The 20,132-nt window shown below is 46.4% G+C and overlaps 1 pseudogene across 1 annotated transcript; it reads right to left on the minus strand.

Annotated features, from left to right (window-relative positions):
- Positions 1-1,414: 1,414 nt before the first annotated feature.
- Positions 1,415-12,782, minus strand: LOC144588129 (integrator complex subunit 15 pseudogene; annotated as a pseudogene). The gene is made up of 3 exons (XR_013543472.1): positions 12,701-12,782; positions 11,721-11,960; positions 1,415-3,833 (listed from the first exon to the last, which is right to left on the minus strand). The product of XR_013543472.1 is annotated as an integrator complex subunit 15 pseudogene (transcript).
- Between the last annotated feature and the right edge of the window lie 7,350 nt (positions 12,783-20,132).

Here is a 20,132-nt window from a genome sequence, read left to right on the forward strand (position 1 = left end):
TATTTTACCCCACCTTTCTCCTTAAAAAGGGCACAAGGCAGCTTACATTATTAAAAGATGGCATTAAAAACTAACAGTGAGTGTACAAATACTAAAGAGGATCAAACAAATACCACTTTAAAAACACTAAAAGCAACACCAAAACACATTCAATTTAAACTAACCATTGCCCCACAAATGTAAATATGTAAAACTCAATTTTCAAAGATTTCAATTTGCTCCAAAGATGCAATCACAATATGTCTACAAAAGGTACAATAAGTGAATTGGGCAGGAGATATGTATATTTTTCCACTAGGCTAAAAAAAATCATTATTTTAAGAGGGCTAATATTTTCACACTAAAGCCCTGTGTCTTATATTATTTTCATGACTGAGAGAAGACATCTTTAAACATATGCTAAGTGGCAAGAAACTGCACAGCATGCATTTCTACTTAGTATAAAAATTAAAGATTTCTACCTTATCTTTAGATCCCCAAGCTTCCTATGGCTAGTTCATACATTTAAATGAATCTACACTTTGATAAACACATTTGGGTCTTCTTAACAGTTGGGTCCTGTATCTATTTTAATTACATGTTTTTAAGTAGTGTTTTTAATTGTGCTTTCAGCTTAATTCTATTTCAATCCTCAATTTTCTTTTCTCTTTTATTTATGTTTTATTCAAGTTCACTGTAGTAAACCCACTTCTATCCGTTTTGAGAGAGAAAAAAGGCAGGAATTATAAAACCATAAAACAAATATTGAAATAAAAGTGAATTGGGAATAGGCCTTATTGACAGAACCTACAGTACATATGTCAAAATACCAAGTTAAAAATTTAGCTGAATATGAACTTTGCAGTTGCAGAAGAAGGCAACAGTGTGTGGGGGGGGGGGAGAGGATGCAAATAACTTGGGAATCTTTATTTGAGGAGCTAAGCAGGGGTGTAGTTTGAAAACTACATCTCCAATGCAGCCTGTGTTATTTTCAAAGGAACAAGTCTGGTACAGTCATCTCCCATTAATTTATTAGACTCTCATCTATATAATTTTCCGGTACTATTCACAACGCAATGGTGCATGCCTAAGAAAGTGGACTTTAACCCACAAAAGCTTAGAGACTAGTTGATTTTTTTTTTTAGTGGTCTAATAAAAGTATCACCTACTCCTGCCATTGTATTGTACAAAGACCACACAACTCTCACTGATTTTTTAAATGTACAGATTTGTAAAGCAGGCAATGTACTCAGTCTTCCCATAGACTGTTTAAAGAATGCGGCCAGCCTGTGGGATATATATGTAAGTCTGTGCCAGCTAACAAATATAAAACTGTGCACAGTGAAGAACTGTTCCTAATCTCATGGCCCTGACATGAAAGCAAAGGAATTCTATGTACTTATTTAAAATATTCTACCTCACCTTTCTCCTTAAAAAGGGCCCAAGGCAGCTTACATTATTAAAAGATGGCATTAAAAACTAACAGTGAGTGTACAAATACTAAACAGGATCAAACAAATACCACTTTAAAAACACTAAAAACAACACATGGGTCAAAATCTATCTACAACTGTATTATGGCCTCTATTTTAGAACCCCCGTGGCAATATTTACTTATACCATGTTGGTCCATATAACATCCGAACCTCTTTCAACTCCAGGGAGTTCAATCTTGAGCAGGAGCCATCTTAGCTCCTGTGAGCTAATAAGGGAAAACATGGGGGAACCTTTCTAAAAGGGAAATAGAAGCCTTTATAGATCCTATTGGAGCAGCAACTAGGTACAGATGCCATGGTACTCGAGATATTGGTGTCATATAGTCTTTCAAATAACATGTTCTTGAGCCTCTTGAAGTAGACTGAAGAATAGCCCAATTTAGATGTAAGTGCAGCCCGAAGTCCCTTCCAATTTCCTCATAAGACAGTAAAACAAACTGTGACGCCATCTTGAGCCAAAACAAAATGGCTGCTTTCTTGGTAAGAGCCCCTACAGAGTAGCACTATGCCTCAAACCAGAATACGGCCTTGGGGTTCATCATGGTATTCATTATTTATTGATTGATTGTATTTATACCCTGCCTATCTGGTCATTTCGACCACTCTAGGCGGCATTAATTTTCCTAATCAGTTTCTAGTTTACTACACAAGAGAGAAATGGAACACTAAGAGTCATCTCTTTGTCTGCTTTTACAGAAAATGTTAGATTGCTACTTTTGAAGCAAAAAAAAATCTGCCCTTTTAAAAGTGGTAACTATCAAAACTATCAAAAACCCCAACAGAACAGTTCATGGTTTGTGAAACGGTCATTTTCTTGTCTGTTTATGCAAGAGTCTACAAAATATTTTACTTAAGGCAGAGAGAGAGGAAGAACACAGAAACAAATTCAGCATAGTGGCCCATACAATAAGACCTCACAGTCTGAATCGGAGGAGTCTTTTTAACGGATGGGCCGGCAGGGAAAGGCCATTCCTGGTAGGAATATCTGTACGGGGTGGGTAGGGAGAGCTGGGTGCGCTGGCATTGCCGGGTGTGCTGTGTGGGTGGGGTATCCCAAAGGTGGGGTATGGGTGGGAGGATAAAATCCTGGTGGCAATGCAGCATGGGTGGGCTGCTAGACCGGACCTGAGATCACCATCTGTAGCAGATTGTTGTGTGTTAGTCTGGAGCACACTGTCCTGAGATCCTCTCTGGTCCACAGCAAGGCCCCCAAGGCCATGGCCACAGTCAAGGCCTGTGCTCGCCAGTCCAGCGCCAGCTCAATCTCTTTGGAGGCATGGAGGGGGTTGAGTTCGCCTGAGAGTCTGCTTATTTCCTCCACCAGGGAAACCATGTGGTCCAAGGGGATCAGCCCCAGGCGCCCGTAGAGGTTCTTCTCCGTCAGGTGGCCCTGCAGCAGAAACGGCACCTGCAGGACGTTGAGGTGCTGCTTGGAGTCCCAGAGGCAGCAGTCCTTCTCCCAGCTGGCCAGCGAGTCGTCGGAAACTTTGCCGCTGAGGTTGAGGCCGTTCGAGACGGGAGGCTTCCTCTGCTTGTAAGCCAGCGGGGCCTTCACACACCAGCGGATCAGGCCACTGGGCGGGGTGAGCTCCGGAAATCCGATCGGCTGGCTGGCCGCAATCGGGGCGTTCAAGAAGGTGATGAGGATCAAACGGGGGTCCTTGAAGATCCACGAGACAATCATCTCCAGCAAGTCTCGCTGGGGGGATGAGATCATCTGATGAGAGATCGTAGAGCATGGTGATAGCCGTGATGAACCGGCAGCAGAAGCGAGGGCTTGCGTTGAAGATCTGCTTCAGCCTCTGGATGGAGCCTGGCAGCAGGCTGCAGTAATCGTCCACCACTGCTTGGGCCAGCCTTACGCAGTACACCGCCGGTGTCCGCTGCAACCACGAAGCCCCGCACTCCAAGATGGGGACCCAGCAGATGGCCACAGCCATGGAGACCAGCTTCCCCAGCATGGCCATCCGGCTGTCGTCCACCTTGTTCCCTTGGGGGCAGAACAGAGAGGAGAAGATAATCTGCCGGATGGAGCCCTTGCTTTGCTTCTGGAAGCAGTTGCACAGGATGTCCAGCCATTGCAGCTCCTGCAGCGAGTTGAATCTTTTGGGCGGGGGGCTGCGCATTTTGGGGGCGGGAAGACGAACTCCTCGAGCAGCTCGATGGGGCTCTTGTACACCAGCGGCAGGGGGACACTCTGGAGCTGGCTGCCGAAGAAGATGTCCAGGTGGTAGAGGGCCTCCTTGGCGGTGCTGAGCGCGTCCCGGTGGAGCAGCGATGCCGGATGTTGCTCATGGTCCGCCGCCAGGCCCCCAGGCGGTGCCGCCTTCCAGAGCAGATCCCGCTCTGGCAACCCTCCTAGGATCCCGCACAACGCATTCACATGTGCCAAGCGCTCGACCCGCGTCCTGCACGTGTGAAGCCCCGGACACGACGCAGCCCCTCCCCCTCCGACACCAACGTAAGCAGCCGCAGGAATAAGCGGGGGGGGGGCAGCTTGAGGTCCCGGTCCCGGCCGGCCTGTGCTCCGCAAACCTGCTCCGTCACTGAGATCAGAAGTTTGTCAAATCCCAATATTGTTATATTTCAATTGGCCCATTAGAAGATCCAGAGAGAATCAGAGGGAGCAATTTATCTTTATACAGCTATACTGAAAGCACCACAATATTTTTCCACTTGGTCCAGAAGAAAAGCAATAAATAGCATTGGTGGATACCACAGTTGACAGAGCTACAGTGCTTTAAATGATCTGGTCCTCTTCCTGAACTTTAAATGTTGCTCGAAGATATTTATATTAATTGGCCTGTTCAAGCAATTGCCTCTTAAGCTACTATCTGTATTGCCTCTTCCTTTTCCCCAGAAGTAAGATTTTCAATTTGGTGTCATGAACCCAGGCGTGTTCCTTGGTGCAATAGATGCCTAATGCCCTTAACAGTCTTTGCATCCCCACATATGACAGGAAGATAGTGCCATTTGTATACAGTACAGGAGCACTTACATATTCCTTTCCTTTATATGGGGCAGAAAAAATCTGGAGGCTAGATAAACATAAATTTAAACAGATATTAAATAGCAGAGGAGCTAGTAAACATCCCTGACACATTCTCTTATATACAGAGACAAGGTCTGAAAGGTTGACATCAGAGGTGACTTACTCTAGGATAGCATTCTCATACAGTCCCTGGATTCTCCTAAGCACCCTGGGATCTATATTCAAGGATTTCTATTTGCTCCAAAGATGCAATCACAATATGAAGTCAAAGGGTGCTTTAAAGTCTACAAAAGCTACAGTAAGTGAACTGGGCAGGAGATATGTATATTTCTCCACTACGTTAAAAAAATAATTATTTTAAGAGGGCTAATATTTTCACACTAAAGCCTTGTGTCTTATATTATTTTCATGACTGAGAGAAGACATCTTTAAACATATGCTAAGTGGCAAGAAACTGCACAGCATGCATTTCTACTTAGTATAAAAATTAAAGAGTTCTACCTTATCCTTAGATCCCCAAGCTTCCTATAGCTAATTCATACATTTAAATGAATCTACGCTATGATAAACACTTATCAGTGGGCCCTGTATTTATTTTAATTACATGTTTTTAAGTAGTGTTTTTAATTGTGCCTTCAGCTTAATTCTATTTCAATCCTCAATTTTCTTTTCTCTTTTATATATATTTTATTCATGATCACTGTAGTAAACCCACTTCTCTCCATTTTGAGAGAAAAAAGGCAGGATTATAAAACCATAAAACAAATAATGAAATAAAAGTGTATTGGGAATAGGACTTAATAAGATTGACAGAACCTACATATGTCAAAATACCAAGTAAAAAATTTAGCTGAATATGAACTTTGCAGTTTCAGAAGAAGGCAACAGAGGGGGGGGGGGAGGGTGCAAATTACTTCGGAATCTTTATTTGAGGAGCTGTGGTGTGATATCCAACCAACGGCTAGCAGGGGTATAGTTTGAAAAGTACATCTCCAATGCAGCCTGTTATTTTCTAATTTAACCTCGAAGGAACAAATCTGGTACAATCATCTCCCATTAATTTATTAGACTCTCATCTATATAATTTTCCGGTACTATTCACAAGACAATGGTGCATGCCTAAGAACATGGACTTTAACCCATAAAAGCTTAGAGATTGGTTGATTTTTTTAGTGGTCTAATAAAAGTACTCCTTGTGTACAATACTCCTGCCATTGTATTGTACAAAGACCACACAGCTCGCATTGATTTATTAAATGTACAGCTTTGTGAAGCAGGCAATGAATTTATGCTTGCCATAGACTAAAGAATGCAGCCAGCCTGTAGGATACATATATCTGTGCCAGCGAACAAAAATAAAACTGCATAGTGGAGAACTGTTCCTGATCTCAGTAGGTAATGGATTAAGATACTGATCCCTCAAATCAACACACAGAGTCTATCAAAAACTGTATTATGGCCTCAATTTTAGAACCCCTGTGGCAATATTTACTTTTATCATGTTGGTCCATACAACATCCAAACCTCTTTCAATTCCAGGGAGTTCAGTCTTGAGCAGGAGCCATCTTAGCTCCTGTGAGCTAACAAGGGAAAACATGGGGGAACCTTTCTAAAAGGGAAAGAGAAGCCTTTATAGATCCTATTGGAGCAGCAACTAGGTACAGATGCCATGGTACTCGAGATATTGGTGTCATATAGTCTTTCAAATAACATGTTCTTGAGCCTCTTCAAGTAGACTGAATAATAACCCAATTTAGATATAAGTGCAACCCAAATTCCCTTCCCATTTCCTCATAAGACAGTAAAACAAAGCGTGAGGCCATCTTGAGCCAAAACAAAATGGCTGCTTTCTTGGTAAGAGCCCCTAGAGAGGAGCACAATGTGTCAAAACAGAATACGGCCTTGGGGTTCATCATAGTACTCCTAGTACTCTGATCAGAAGTTTGACAGATCCCAATATTGTTATATTTGAATGGGCCCATTAGGACATCCAGAGAAGCAATTTTTCTTTATATTGCTATACTGAAATCACCACAATTTTTTCCACTTGGCCCAGAAGAAAAGCAATAAATAACATTGGTGGATATCTCAGTTGACAGAGCTACAGTGCTTTAAATTATCTGATCCTCTTCCTGAACTTTAAATGTTGCTCGAAGATATTTATATTAATTGGCCTGTTCAAGCAATTGCCTCTTAAGCTACTATCTGTATTTCTTCTGCCTTTTCCCCAAAAGTAAGATTTTCAATTTGGTGTCATTAACCCCAGCGTGTTCCTATGAGCTAGTAAGAAACACAAGGTAAATTTGTGGAAATTATAAAAATGCCTCCTAGTTCATGTGCCTCAAGGAGAGAAAAAGACTGAGCCAACAGCACAACTGTTTGGCCATACAAATTCCTCCAGTCTTAACACAGATGATTAAGCAGTTTGACTTGTCTAACTAAAATAAAAGGAGAAAAGGATGATAACAGAAAATATCCAAGGCAGCAGAAACAAAAATTCCATGTCAAAATCAGCCCCTTTATCAGGAATGCTTAGCTAAAAAAACAGTGGAATAAAGAAAATTATATTCCAGTATGTCTGAACATTACATGTTCTGACCCCTTCAATGCTAGCAAATTACCTTTGTTTGACCAGCCCTTGAGAAATTATTGGGTAACACACCACTAAAATAGCCCTGCATAATAATATAACAACTCTCTTGTGAGGGCACAGATCATCTCCCCTACTACCGTTTTCTCTCTCTCTCTCTCTCTCTCTCTCTCTCTCTGTTTGTATTTTAAAATATCTGCCAAGAAATCCTGAAACACTGGACAATCCAGCTAGTGCTAGTGCTCTGCTTTTACCTGTAAATAAGTTTTGTGGGATATTTTAAAAAGGCATCCCTTTCACATTCATTTGCTGCCTAAAGTTACAGAAGCCATTTTACCAGCTCATTCTGTTGCTACTACAAACCAAAGTGATATAAAACTAGTTTATAAAGTTCTAAGTTCCCAATACAGTAATAAAGATGATTTTTACAAAATGGAGGATTTTACAAAATGGAGTTTAGGCAGTTTAGACTAATAAGAGCCTAAGTTGTGTTGGCGTTCTGTGATAGGCAGAATGTGAGCCCTCTGCTGTGACCGGATTGGTCAGAGGGATAGAGAGGGAAAATATGCCTCAGGTATGTAAGTTGTTGTTTGTGCGTTGTAACAGCAGAGACCATACTTGCCAAGGTGTGCTCTCTCCATGGCTTCAGACATGAAAATAAAACTGTTTACTATAATCCTGGAGTGAACATTTTCATATCAAAAGTAACCATAACTGACAGGGTTTTAAAATTTATTTTGCAAGGGAAAAGGTCTGCTGAGCTGGTCCGGGGGGTGGGGTGAACCAGTGAGTGTGCGCGCTAAAATAAAATAAATACTATTTTTACTTTTCCCCTCCTGTCCCGAGCTTGTTTCCTTAGGGTGGCTGTTCCAACATCTTTCTAGTCTTTAAGAGGTCCTGATGCGCGCATGTGTGTGTGTGTGTGGGGGGAATTAGAGTTTTTGTATGGGGAAGGGTCCTTTGAAAGCTGCCCGTTTCGTGCCGTTTCTTGCCATTTAACATATGTTTAAAAATGTCTCCTCTCAGTAATGAAAATAATATAAGACACATGGCATTAGTGTGTAAAAATTAAATCTCTTAAAATAATGATTTTTTTTTAGTTTAATGGAAAAATATACATATCTCCAGGGTGAGGCGGGGCAGGTGTGGCACGTGGGCCTCCCCCTCGAAGACTTCCCCTTTGGGTTCATGGGGTTGCCAAGGAGCAGAGGTCCTCTCCGCCGTCTCCGGGAGGGGTCAAAGCAAGCTTCTTGGTTCTTTCAGGTGCTACCGGGTGGAGAATATAACAGGCTTTGGTTCCTGGGTGGTTTTGAGCCGCCACCCAGACAGGCACCAGTCGTAATTTGAGGCAAATCAGGTAAAGGGCTGTGGGCAATGTGCCTCTCTTCACACACACCATCTTCACCAGGAGGTGGAAAAGGAGCCACCAGACTTTGTCCAGAATGGAGAGGAGAATTTATGTCTCTCAGGGTCCAGAGAAAGCTGCCCAGTTCATGCCAAGCTGCACCCGGGGGGGGGGGGGACAGAGCAGGCTTCTTCTTTTTTTTCCAGTACCACCAGGTGGAAAATATAACAGGCTTTGGTTCCTGGGTCTCTCTGTAAATGTTTGGCAGGGGTGGATGGAGCATCAAAGGCCAGGGGCCTCAAACTCGCGGCCCGGGGGCCAACTGCAGCCCACGGGAAGATAGTTTGTGGCCCCTGCCTTCATATGAACGTTTAAGGAGCGGGAGCAGTGGCGGCGGCACCTACTTGGCATGTGCAGGGCTTCCTCATAGGGGCTCGGTCCCACCTGCCCCCCCGAAGCGCCCATGCATCCAGAAGGAGAGCCTTCTCCCTGCCCAGCAGGCTTCTCCCTCAGGGGCTTGGTGCCACCGGGGCTTCTACTTTTAGAGCGGTCTCTCCCTCCCTCCCGCGCCCCCGCTCTTTGCAGGTCACTTGGCAAGGCTGCTGCTGTCGCCTCGTCCTCTGTGCGCTTCTCCTTCCCCCCATCTGGTGCTCCTCTGCTCCCTGCCCAGACGTGCCACGGGAGGGATTGCTGCTGACAAAATAGCCTTCTCGCAGGCGCTCCCCTCTACCCCGGTCTCCCTGAGCCACACTGGGCAAGACCATGGCATCTTGCCAGGTGGGAGTCAAGAAGCTCCAACATGCACATGGAGCAGTTTCTCAGCACCTGCTTCTGGCACTTTCTTCTCTGGCAGTGTCCCATGTGTACGCCTGCTGGTTTTTCAGCACATCCTTCTGGTGACGTAGCTGCAGCCGGAGCCACGTGTGTGTGGGGGGGGGACACGTTGGGTGGCTTCTTGGAAGATGGCCCCCTCAGGAGCTGCACCGGGCTCGCTCGAAGCGCCTTCCTTCTGGGATGCTTCAGGATGAGGAGGGGCAGGCGTGGCACATGGGCCTCCCCCTTGATGACTTCCCCTTTGGGGTCACGGGGTTGCTAAGGAGCAGAGGTCCTCCTTGGCATGGACCTTGGCGCAGCATCCAAAGCATCCACCTGGACACCAGAGACTTGTCTCTGATATTGAGGCGAATCGGGTAAAGGGCTTCTCCAGCCACGAAGTCTAAAGAGAGGTTTTGTTCCCCCGGTGGATCAGTTTAGGCAGAAGACTAGGAGAAAGAGCACTGAAGCTTCGGAAGGAGTCTTCCACCGCTGTGGGGAATGAGCCTCTCTTCACGCACACCATCTTCACCAGGAGATGGAAAAGGAGCCACCGGAGTTCATCCGGAATGGAGAGGAGAATTTATGTCTCTCGGGGTCCAGAGAAAGCTGCCCAGTTCATGCCCAGCTGCACCCGGGGGGGGGGGGGGAGACAAAGCAGGCTTCTTTTCTTTTCCGGTGCCACCGGGTGGAGAATATCACAGGCTTTGGTTCCTGGATGTCTCTGCAAACATTTGGCAGGGCTAGATGGAGCATCAAGGTGGTTTCGAGCCGCCACCCAGACAGGCATCAGTCGTAATTTGAGGCGAATCAGGTGAAGGGCTTCTCCAGCCACAAAGTCTGAAGAGAGGTCTGTGAGTCGAGGGGTTTTGTTCCCCCCGTGGGTCAATTTAGGCAGAAGACTGGGAGAAAGAGCACCGAAGCTTTGGAATGAGTCTTCCACTGCTGTGGGGAATGTGCCTCTTTTCATGCGCACCATCTTCACCAGGAGGTGGAAAAGGAGCCACCGGAGTTTGTCCGGAATGGAGAGGAGAATGTATGTCTCTCGGGGTCCAGAGAAAGCTGCCCGGCTCATGCCCAGCTGCACCCGGACAAGACCACGGCATCTTGCCAGAGTGGGAGTCAAGAAGCCCCAAGAAGCTCCATTAGCCCTTGGGTAACAGGGGAGAGATTAGTCTGCTGATGGGACCAGCCTTGCAGAAGGGGCTCATGCAGCTGCTAGGATGTGTGTGTGTGTGTGTGTGTGTGTGTGTGTGTGTGTGTGTGTGTGTGTGTGTGTGTGTGAGAGAGAGAGAGAGAGAGAGAGAGAGAGAGAGAGAGAGAGAGAGAGAGAGAGAGAGAGAGAGAGAGAATCCGTGGGCATTTATACTCCGGCGATGTACTGCCACCCCGTCCACGGAACCTGGGTGCCTTGTCTTCCTGCAGCATCCCTCCATTGTCCCCAACCAGCGTCTAAAAAGGGCACACTTCTTATCTGGAGAACGGTAACACGCGGGCAAGAGCAGACCACAGGGGGAAAATTTTCTCTCTCTGGGTTGTCATCCTTGCTTGTTTGCTGCACTCATTTTACTTCTGGCTCAAAATATGCAGGTGGGAACCCTTACAAAAGCAAGTTCCCTGCAAGGAGGAGGACTTGTGCTCTTCCCTCCCACCCCCTTTCCTGCTTCTGCCAGGTGAGCAACGCACAAGCTGGGCAGTCTCCAAAGACATCCAACTTTTCCCTTCCGCCTTGCCGCTGCCCTCGGCTTTTGAATGCTCGCCCAGATATAGTGTGTCTGAAGAAGGAGGCTCTGTCCGCTGACTGGCTGTTCTTTATCCTCCTTCCTCCTCCTGCCCCCAGCACCCTCCGGTGAGAGCCCTGCCCTGCAGCAGGACAAACAGGGTCGACCCAAGGAAGGGGCTCCGTCGCCCGCTCAGGATGACCCACAGCCGCCGATGCAGGAGCCGCTTCCTTTTCACCCTTTTGCTGCAGAAGGGGCGCCAGGGTGACCAGCGTCTCCAGCGGATCAGGCCAGCTTGCCGAGGGAAAGTGTGCCAAAAGCCATTTGACACAGTCAGTGAATGTGGAAAATCTGATGCGGCCCAGGATCACCCAGAGTTTGCCTCCAGTGGCCCCCAGGTCAATTGCGTTTGAGACCCCTGTTCAAGGCGCTCTCTTGTCTCCTTGTCCATGTTCTGGCGAAAGGCTCGGGGCCAAAGTCTTCCGGCTTCCAGGCCGAGCCCACCAGGCTGTTCTGCTCAGGAAGCGGGGTCTGTCTGGTTTTAGGAAAGGCCCTTGGTGTTCTTTCCTCTGAGGGTTGCAAGGTCCCTGCTGGTAATTCACACTCGTATCCATACACCGAAAGGACATGTGGCTATAAAGGAACAACCCTGTGGGTTTCTGCTCCTCCACCTCCTGATCAGGGATTGTCCGTTTCGGACGGGAGGGCTTTGCCACGGATCCTGGTGCTGGACCCATTTGGATTACGAGTGATTTCACCAACAGGACGACCCCGTTTTCTCTACCATAAGCCGAACACTCGCAGAATTTTAACTGGGCAAAGGGGGGTAGAGCCTGGGGTTTGGCTTCTTCTTCCGTGAAGCGTCTTGGGACGTCCCTTCTTCTGGGAACCATGCTTTCCCTTTCTGGAGGCCTTTCGGGAACCTGCAGAACATCCGGGGATTCCAGCTTGCCTTTCACCAGGTCAGGATCCTCCAGTTTGGAGCTGGGACCAGGGACGTGACTCTCCGATTCGTCCACGGAGTCTGGTCTCGTTCCCGAAGGACCTTTACTGGTTGCAAAGAAGCTTCCATCCCTAGAAAGCTAACCCCAGCCTTTCAGATGATGTGGGCGGGCCTGTTCCGGGCGAGGCTTGCGAGTCATCCCCATGCACAGCTTTTGTGTCATGACGGATACATGACCTTGCTGAAGAAGGGGTGCTCTCCAGTGTCACGAAGTCAGAGTGCTGGGCTCAAAATCCACCCCCCCCTTCCCTGGTCAAGGCAGGGGGGTTGCCGCTAAAGCACCCCAACTGATGACCGCCTAACGTAGTGATGGCGAACCTATGGCACGTGGAGCCCTTTCTGCTGGCACGTGAGCGACAGGTCGCCATATCGCTACTCCCCCTTCTCCCCTAAGCAGCCAAACCTCAGGAGGATCAAGAGCAGCTGGTGCTGTCCGTTCGGGAGGCGGGTTGGGAGCAAATAGTGCTGGCAGCGGAGGGGGCTCGAGGCACCTCCCTGCTGCGATTCCCCCTTCCATCGCCACTTCCGGTTCCGGGTCCTCCAGGTCTGCTGCCGCGATTCCCCCTTCCGCCGCCACTTCTCCTTCCAGTTCCGCACTTCCAGGTCCGCCGCCACCGCTGTTACACACCGCCCGCTGTTTTGTTTTCCCCCAGCTTGGGCATGCAAGCCCAAAAAGGTTCGCCATCACTGGCCTAACAGCAGTTTGAAAACCACCACCACCACCAGGGGACCCCTGCGGGACGGAGTGTCGGTTCCCTTACCGAGCGGACCACAGTCGTCCCTCGTGGAGCCGCTTGCACCATCACCATGCGCAAGCGGGCCCAAGTTTTCAGCAGCAGCCATAGAAGTGGCAGGGCTGGCCTGAGGAATTGGGCTCCCCAGGGGGACCCCTTGGATCTCCGCAAGGGGCCAAATGGTGGGCAGAAGGTGTTGAGCAACCTCTGCTGCTTGCTGTCCTCCTGGTAGGGCCAAGCGGCCCCATCCCTGTAGGACCAAGCGGCCCTGCTGCGGAGAGCTGGCCCCCTACCAAGCTCCTTCTGCAGGGTGAGGAGCCCAGCATCAGGGCCACGTAGGCGTGTCTCATGCCCTCTCCTGCCACGGACGGGCGCCAGGGAACAAGGGCATCCAGCCCACAGCAGAACAGGAGCCACAAGTGTGCCAGGCAGGGAGGAGAGGAGCTGGCTTTCCTTCAAAATTTTGGCCAGGCTTCACTGATGTCACAATCGAGGTTGGTCGCTTAGAGACCCTAAAGGGGGGGGGGCAACAGCCATTGAAGGGAGGGCTCAAAAATCCCAAAGATTTTTTCTTGTTTAGTCGTTCAGTCATGTCCAACTCTTCGTGGAGTTGGACCAGAGCACGCCAGGCCCTCCTGGCTTCCACCACCTCCCAGAGTTGGGTCAAATTCATGTTGGTCGCTTCGATGACACTGTCCAGCCATCTCGTCCTCTGTCGTCCCCTTCTCCTCTTGTCCTCACAATTTCCCAACATCAGGGTCTTTTCCAGAGAGTCTTCTCTTCTCATGAGATGGCCAAAGGATTGGAGCCTCTGCGTCAGGATCTGTCCTTCCAGGGAGCACTCAGGGTTGGTTTCCTTCAGAACAGATAGGTTTGTTCTCCTTGCAGTCCAGGGGACTTCAACCAGTATCAAACTCCTATAGCTATTTAGTGGACACAATCCCAGGAAAGTTTGCTGACATGAAAAAGGTGAGAAAGAACCACTTTTTGCCATGTGGATGTTGTCCACAGTGCAGGTGTTGGGTTAGCGTCACTAGCCAGTTTTAATTAAATTTGAATGAATGAATGGGGCCCTGTTCCCCCCCCCCCTTTTAATAGATTTTATTTGTTCACCGAAAAAGATGACAAAAATTAGAAACAATGCCATTAAAACTTATCCAGAGACCTTTGGGTAGAGTGGGCGGCATATAAGTTAAATAAATAAATAAATAAATAAATAAATAAATAAATAAATAAATAAATAAATAAATAAATAAATAAATAATTTGAAGGATGTCTTACTTACACCTAGATGGAAAAACGGCTAAAATACAAATTTAAAATAAATAACCAGTGGTGTGTTTAGGAAAAGAATTATTATTTTTACATATTGCGATGGAAAAATCCATCGTGACTGATTCCATGGTGTTGATGCAGAACCGTCAAACCAAGGAGAATGGAAAATAGAAAGAAACTAGGTCTCTAGAATGTCATTGTGAGTTTGCAAGATCTTAAGGCATGAACAAAACAAAAAAGTTATTTTTTTCCATGTGTGCTAACGGCCAGATTCTTGATAACCGCTGTCATCTCATCTGAAAATTCCACTTAGTGTTAGGGACCAACCCTCAGGCCGGGCATGAAAGCGATAAACTGGAATCCTGAAACAGAGGAAACCTAAGGCTTGTGGTAGCATTACATTGTGGTTAATTGTAATTTAAAAGAATATTGTCACTCAAAAGTGAGAGAATTTGAGGGTGTAGTGTGCATCTGGAAACACACCTCCCCACAATTTGAGAGCTAGAATCCCCATCACTGAACCCTTCTGAATTAGCCTCAGAAGGGTCATATAATGCTTGCTAATTAGCTTAAGCCCGTGTTCTCTCAAATGAGCTGAGGCCCTCCTGATCCAGTGGATCTTAGGGAGGAAGGGACTCACCACAAATCCCCACTGATTCAGTGGGTCTGCTCTGGTTGTAACACACTACCCGATTTCGGCTGCCATTTCGGTATGGACGTTGTTGTTGCAGATTGTCAACGGGTGGGGCTTTCTGTTGTTGTTTTTTTTAAATGCTATTAAAGTCTCTTTTCTTGGCTGGGCAATGAAAAAAGGTGGGAAATTCCACCCAACGTGTCCTCCCAGTTCTGTCTTCTTCTCTTTTCCTTCCTCCAAGGAGATGGCTATGTTGGTGGCAATTTCTGGCAGTTGTACGGTTACAAAGCAGTGATGGCGACTCAAGTTGTAAGACTGGCTGTCATGTCGGACTTAAGTCATACCAGGGAGTCCATTCTGACTGAACTCTGTTTTTTTTCTTTCTTTCAATGACTCGGACTCAACTCTGCTTGACTTGTAACTTGGAATCAACCCACCTCTTCCCTTTTTTTTCATGGGGCAAAAATCTTATTTTTAATATGGACTTGGAACTTGGTACCAAACACTGGAGATGAGACTAAGACCGAAAGATTTGGTGACTGGAAATACAACTGTGGACGATTTTGGTCTTGGTCCCCATTGACACATCCTTACACTTGACTATCTTTCCTAGTTCCTTCATTGCTCCCCTTCTGAGTCCTCTTCTGATTTCTTGACTGCAGTCTCCATTCAGATTGATGATTGAACCAAGGTATACAAAATCTCTGTTTCAATTTCTTTACTGTCTACAATAAAGATACCCTTTAATACCCTGTTTTCCTGAAAACAAGGCCTAACCTGAAAATAAGCCCTAGTTAGTAGGATTTTTCAGGATGCTCATAATATAAACCCTACCCCAAAAATAAGCCCCAGGGAAGTGAAACCCCAGCCTCCACCCTTGTGCAGCCACCAGAAGATGACATTGACTATATCTGAACAAATGTAGATTGTTGTACATTTTTTAAAAAAATCCCCTGAAAATAAGCCCTAATGCGTTCTTTGGAGCAAAAATTAATATAAGACACTTATTTTCAGAAAAACACGGTACCTATAGTAATAGCTGTAGATAACAGAAAAAATATATACAGTAACTAGTAAGTTTCAAATTACAGATTTTAACATCCCTGTTAAAAATAAGTGTTTGCTGCTGTTGGCTACGATGAAGGATATTTGGAACTTTTTCCAGATTATCACTCTGTTGTCTGGGGATGATGGGACTTGCAGTACAACCCAGTCCTAAATTGTTCCTAGTGGGGAGAAATCTAAGCCCTTCTGCACACAAAACACTGTCGTGGCTGCTTTCAGAGGAACTAACCGAGTTTATGATGCACCATCGGTGCTTGGAACGCCTCGAATGAGAAATCAGGACGAATGTGGAAGCTTTTGGTTCAGGTGAAAATTTAGAGAATCACAGAATCATAAAGCTGAAAGGGACTTTCTTTTTAGTATTTGTATAAATACTGCTTTTAGCTCTAAATGTTATCTTTTAATGATGTATGCCGCCTTGGGTCCTTAAGAAGAAAGGCAGGGTGCAAAATTTTTGCAAAATAAATCAATAAATATAAATCGATAAGCAAAATTGTCTAATCTCCTTGCAGGAGACTTACAGCTAAAGGATTCAGAGGAACTTCAAAGGACACAAACCAAAGTTTTAAAAAATGAGCAAATGTAGAACATGAGTCATTGATAAATCCATCCCTGTACAGTAGTCTAAACCAGTAGGGAAAGAACACTGGGGTCAAAGGAAAGAGGCTTTTATGAAAGCAAAAAGAGAAACAAGACATTCAGCATAAAGAAGTGTGATCGCCCCACCATGTGGACACAAGGGAGATATATTATACACTGTTAATGAAAGCAGTTTCTATCCATTTTTATTAGAAGTGTGCAGCTTTATGTCTTTGGGACTACAAATCCCAGAACTCCCCAAGGAGGATGGCTACTGTAACCAGTGCAGTAGGCATCCCTCAGTCTCAAGAGACTATGGTATCGTGGTCTCTGTGGAGGACTTGGAAGAGCGTCTGGTGCGGCTGAGAAGGCCAATTTGAGAGTGACCATCCCTTCCACACTGAAGACAAACACCATCTGTCCCCTGTCCAGCTCCCTGATTTTGCTGCTTTCAGGACTACCTCTTTGCCTTGGCCTGCTGGACAAGGGTCTCTTCAAATTGGGAGAGGCCATGATGCACCGCCTGCCTCCAGGCTGAGCGCTCAGAGTTCAGGGTTTCCCATCTGTTGAGGTCCATTCCTAAGGCCTTCAGATCCCGCTTGCAGATCTGCTTGTATCACAGCTGTGGTCTCCCTCTGGGATGATTTCCCTGCACTCATTCTCCATACAGGAGATCTTTTGGAATCCCACCGTCAGCCATTCTCATGACATACCCAAGCCAATGCAGACATCACTGTTTCAGTAATGTATATATATGCTAAGAATTCCAGCTCTTTCTAGGACTACTCTGTTTGGAACTTTGTCCTGCCAGGTGATGCCAAAAATGTGTCGGAGACACATTTACTCATTCATTATATATATAATGAATGAGTAAATGTGTCTCCGACACATTTTTGGCATCACCTGGCAGGACAAAGTTCCAAACAGAGTAGTTCTTGGACAGAGTAGTTCTTGGACAGAATATATATATATTGCTAAGGAAGCAGCTGGCACATACTGCCTGAATATCGGAAACCGAGGAAATGATGTATTTCCTTGCGTTGACAACAAGGAAGCCAGCTTACAATTATAGTGGAAGTCCGTTGCACCCACTTCAAGGAGTTAAGACTGAATGTTCATTAATCCTTCGATGTGATTGATTTATTGTCCAAACGGTGGAGTGACAAGCTTCTTTACTCCCTCTGAAGGACAGAAATATGACAGTGTGGACTCCAGACAATCCAGGATATAGTAAAGGCACAGGACTATGTCAGAGCAGAGAAACATTCTTTTCTGGAACTACGCCTCCCAGAATCCTACAGCCTGGGGGATTCTGGGAGTGGAAATAAAAAATAAAAAAACTCCCCAAATTCTGTTAAAAAGAAACCCATCTGTTGTGTGGTTGGGTTGGTGTCCAAATCCCCCCTCCCCCCCAAAAATGGCTGGGCACAACTTTTTTTGAGAAAAGCAAATTGCCTGGGGGGGAAAAAACCTGGTTTGGGGGCAGCATAACATTACATGGTACAGCGGCCACCTGAAAAGTCTAAATAGGCATGTGTGAGTATATCTAAACATGAGGAGGAGACCTTTGGGACCACTAAATTAAGGAACAGGTGACCCACTCAGCCACTTTTGAGGGGTCGCACCTCATTTCCTTCGCCACCATTGGATTTGGTCCCACACACATCCCTGAAACAGGCATTCAGCTCCCGAACCGAAAATGTCCCCCTCCTGCCCAGCCACGCATTGTTTTAATGTGATCCTACCCAATCCATTGCCAGCATAATGATGTCACAATGTCCAATAGCCAATCACATTGGGTGCAGACAGCAATATGGAAGAGCCCCATGGATCCATGCCACCTCAACGACAGCCGGCTCCACCTGGATGGACAGAGGTTGGATCATTTCCTCCTTCTGTGGTGTTTCTTACCTGAAATCATTTGAAATCTGGAAAAGATCGCGAAAGAGAAATGGAAAGTCCAGTGGAGGAACAATTTGATTTAACCCCAGGCTATTGTGTCCATCTGTGGGTCCAAGTTGGCAAAGAAAATGTTTAGCAAATATTTGGGGATCATCTCTATTCCGTGTGGTTTCCAACCATGGGTAACCCGGATGTTCTTGGACTGCATTTCCCAAAAACCCCAGCCAGCACAAGTGGCAGTGAAAGTTTCTGGAAGTTGCAGTCCGAGAATATCTGTGGGCCTATGGTAAGAAATGACTGGTGGAGAGGATAGTGTGGACTCAGGAGATCTGGGTTCAAATCCAGCTACGGGAACTCATAGAGGTGGAATTGGTAAAACCACTCCTAAAATATTTCTTTTACATGGAAAGCCCTTTTAGGGTGGCTATGCGTTGGTTCTGACTTGCCAGCGGATTAAGAATTCTTCTTTTTAACTATTCAAGAGCCCAAAGCAATGCTTGTAAAAGTTATTTTGGATTACAACTGTGATGGGAGGTTCTATGAGTTTTAGCCCCCCCAAGTAATTTTTACAAACTGATTGAGACCACTTTTATGTGGGCGTGTGGAAAAAAGATGTGTGCAGACCTCAGTGATGGAGGCAGGGGAAAATTAAGCAGAGTCAGGTATTTTATTGACAGACAAGACAACAATTTCCTTTCGGGTTTTTTAATTCCAAATCTCATACCCACATTAATTCCAATGCTTTTAAATTTTGGCATTGTGAACACCCTCCCCTCCGACGGCATTCATACCTATGACAAAGCCTTTACTCGGTAAAGTGCAAGTGACGAAATTTTGTAAGACAAAAAAATGATGGATGGAGCCAGCAGACTTTAAAGCAAAGAGGTCACCTAAGGATCGTCCTTTCCCCACCCATTTGGGTTTGATGGCAAAGCATCAGCCGCGGGAAGCCAAGCTGGGCATCCCTCCCACTGGGGGAAAAGCAGCAAAAGAATTTAATTTTAAGCCTTTGTGGCTCTTTCTGAAAGAGATGTAAACAAAATGACTGAAGACATTTTGGTCCCCCGAAACCACGATGAAGGCGAATGCCTTCTACGTCTTTGCTGTATGGCTTATTTTCCCTGGGCTTAGTTCCACAAATGGACATACAAGACAGGGCTGGGTCAAGATGCTTGCAGGCTCCTCCTGCTTCCTGTTCCACAGAGAGCAGATGAGAAACCTGGTGGCTGAACTGCAAAAGCACAGGGTCCCGCCACCAAAGCAGAGGGCCAAAGGCTACGTGGGGAGTGCCAGCATCCCTGTGGAGGGGCGTATGAAGTCCCGCTCCAACAGAAGGCAATGCCAGGGGGCTCAGGAGAAACAGAGCCCTAATGTGGCTCCCCTTTCAGCCGCCTAAGTTGGTTGCTTCACTCTCCCCAGGGGTATGGCTGGATCTTGAAAAACAGACTTTAAAAAGCAAAGTGTGCTACTTGTATACCGTCCCATAGTGCTTCAAGCTCTCTCTGGGTGGTTTACAAGTTAATTATACAGGATAGACATCCCCCCCCCCCAGCAAGCTGGGTACTCAACTTATCGATCTCAGAAGGATGGAAGGCTGAGTGAACCTTGAGCCAGCTACCTGGGCTTGAACCCGGGTTGTGAGCACCGTCTTGACTGCAGTTTAACCACTGCGCCACAAGGCTCCATTCTGTGTGCACACCCATGCCCTGGCGTGTAGTGCTTCCCTTTTAAGTGTGAGGCAGCCTTAAAGATCCAACTCTTTCCCACTTCAATTTGGAGCTGCCTGGTGGGAGAAAGATGCGATTGTGCCCCCTTGTGGGAATGGACAGTACTTGGAATCCTGGGTAAAATAACTGAGGGCAAGAAAACACAGAAGCTGCAATCCTGTTGCGCAGCTTCATGTGGGCTACAATGATGATGTCATCAGCAGCCACAGCAACATGGATTAAAGACTTCCTTTGGCAATTGCGGAGTGCACACAGATTTGAGTACGAGTCACACACA

The sequence above is a fragment of the Pogona vitticeps genome, chromosome 3 (genome assembly GCF_051106095.1).
Source record: "Pogona vitticeps strain Pit_001003342236 chromosome 3, PviZW2.1, whole genome shotgun sequence".
Lineage (NCBI taxonomy): Eukaryota > Metazoa > Chordata > Lepidosauria > Squamata > Agamidae > Pogona > Pogona vitticeps.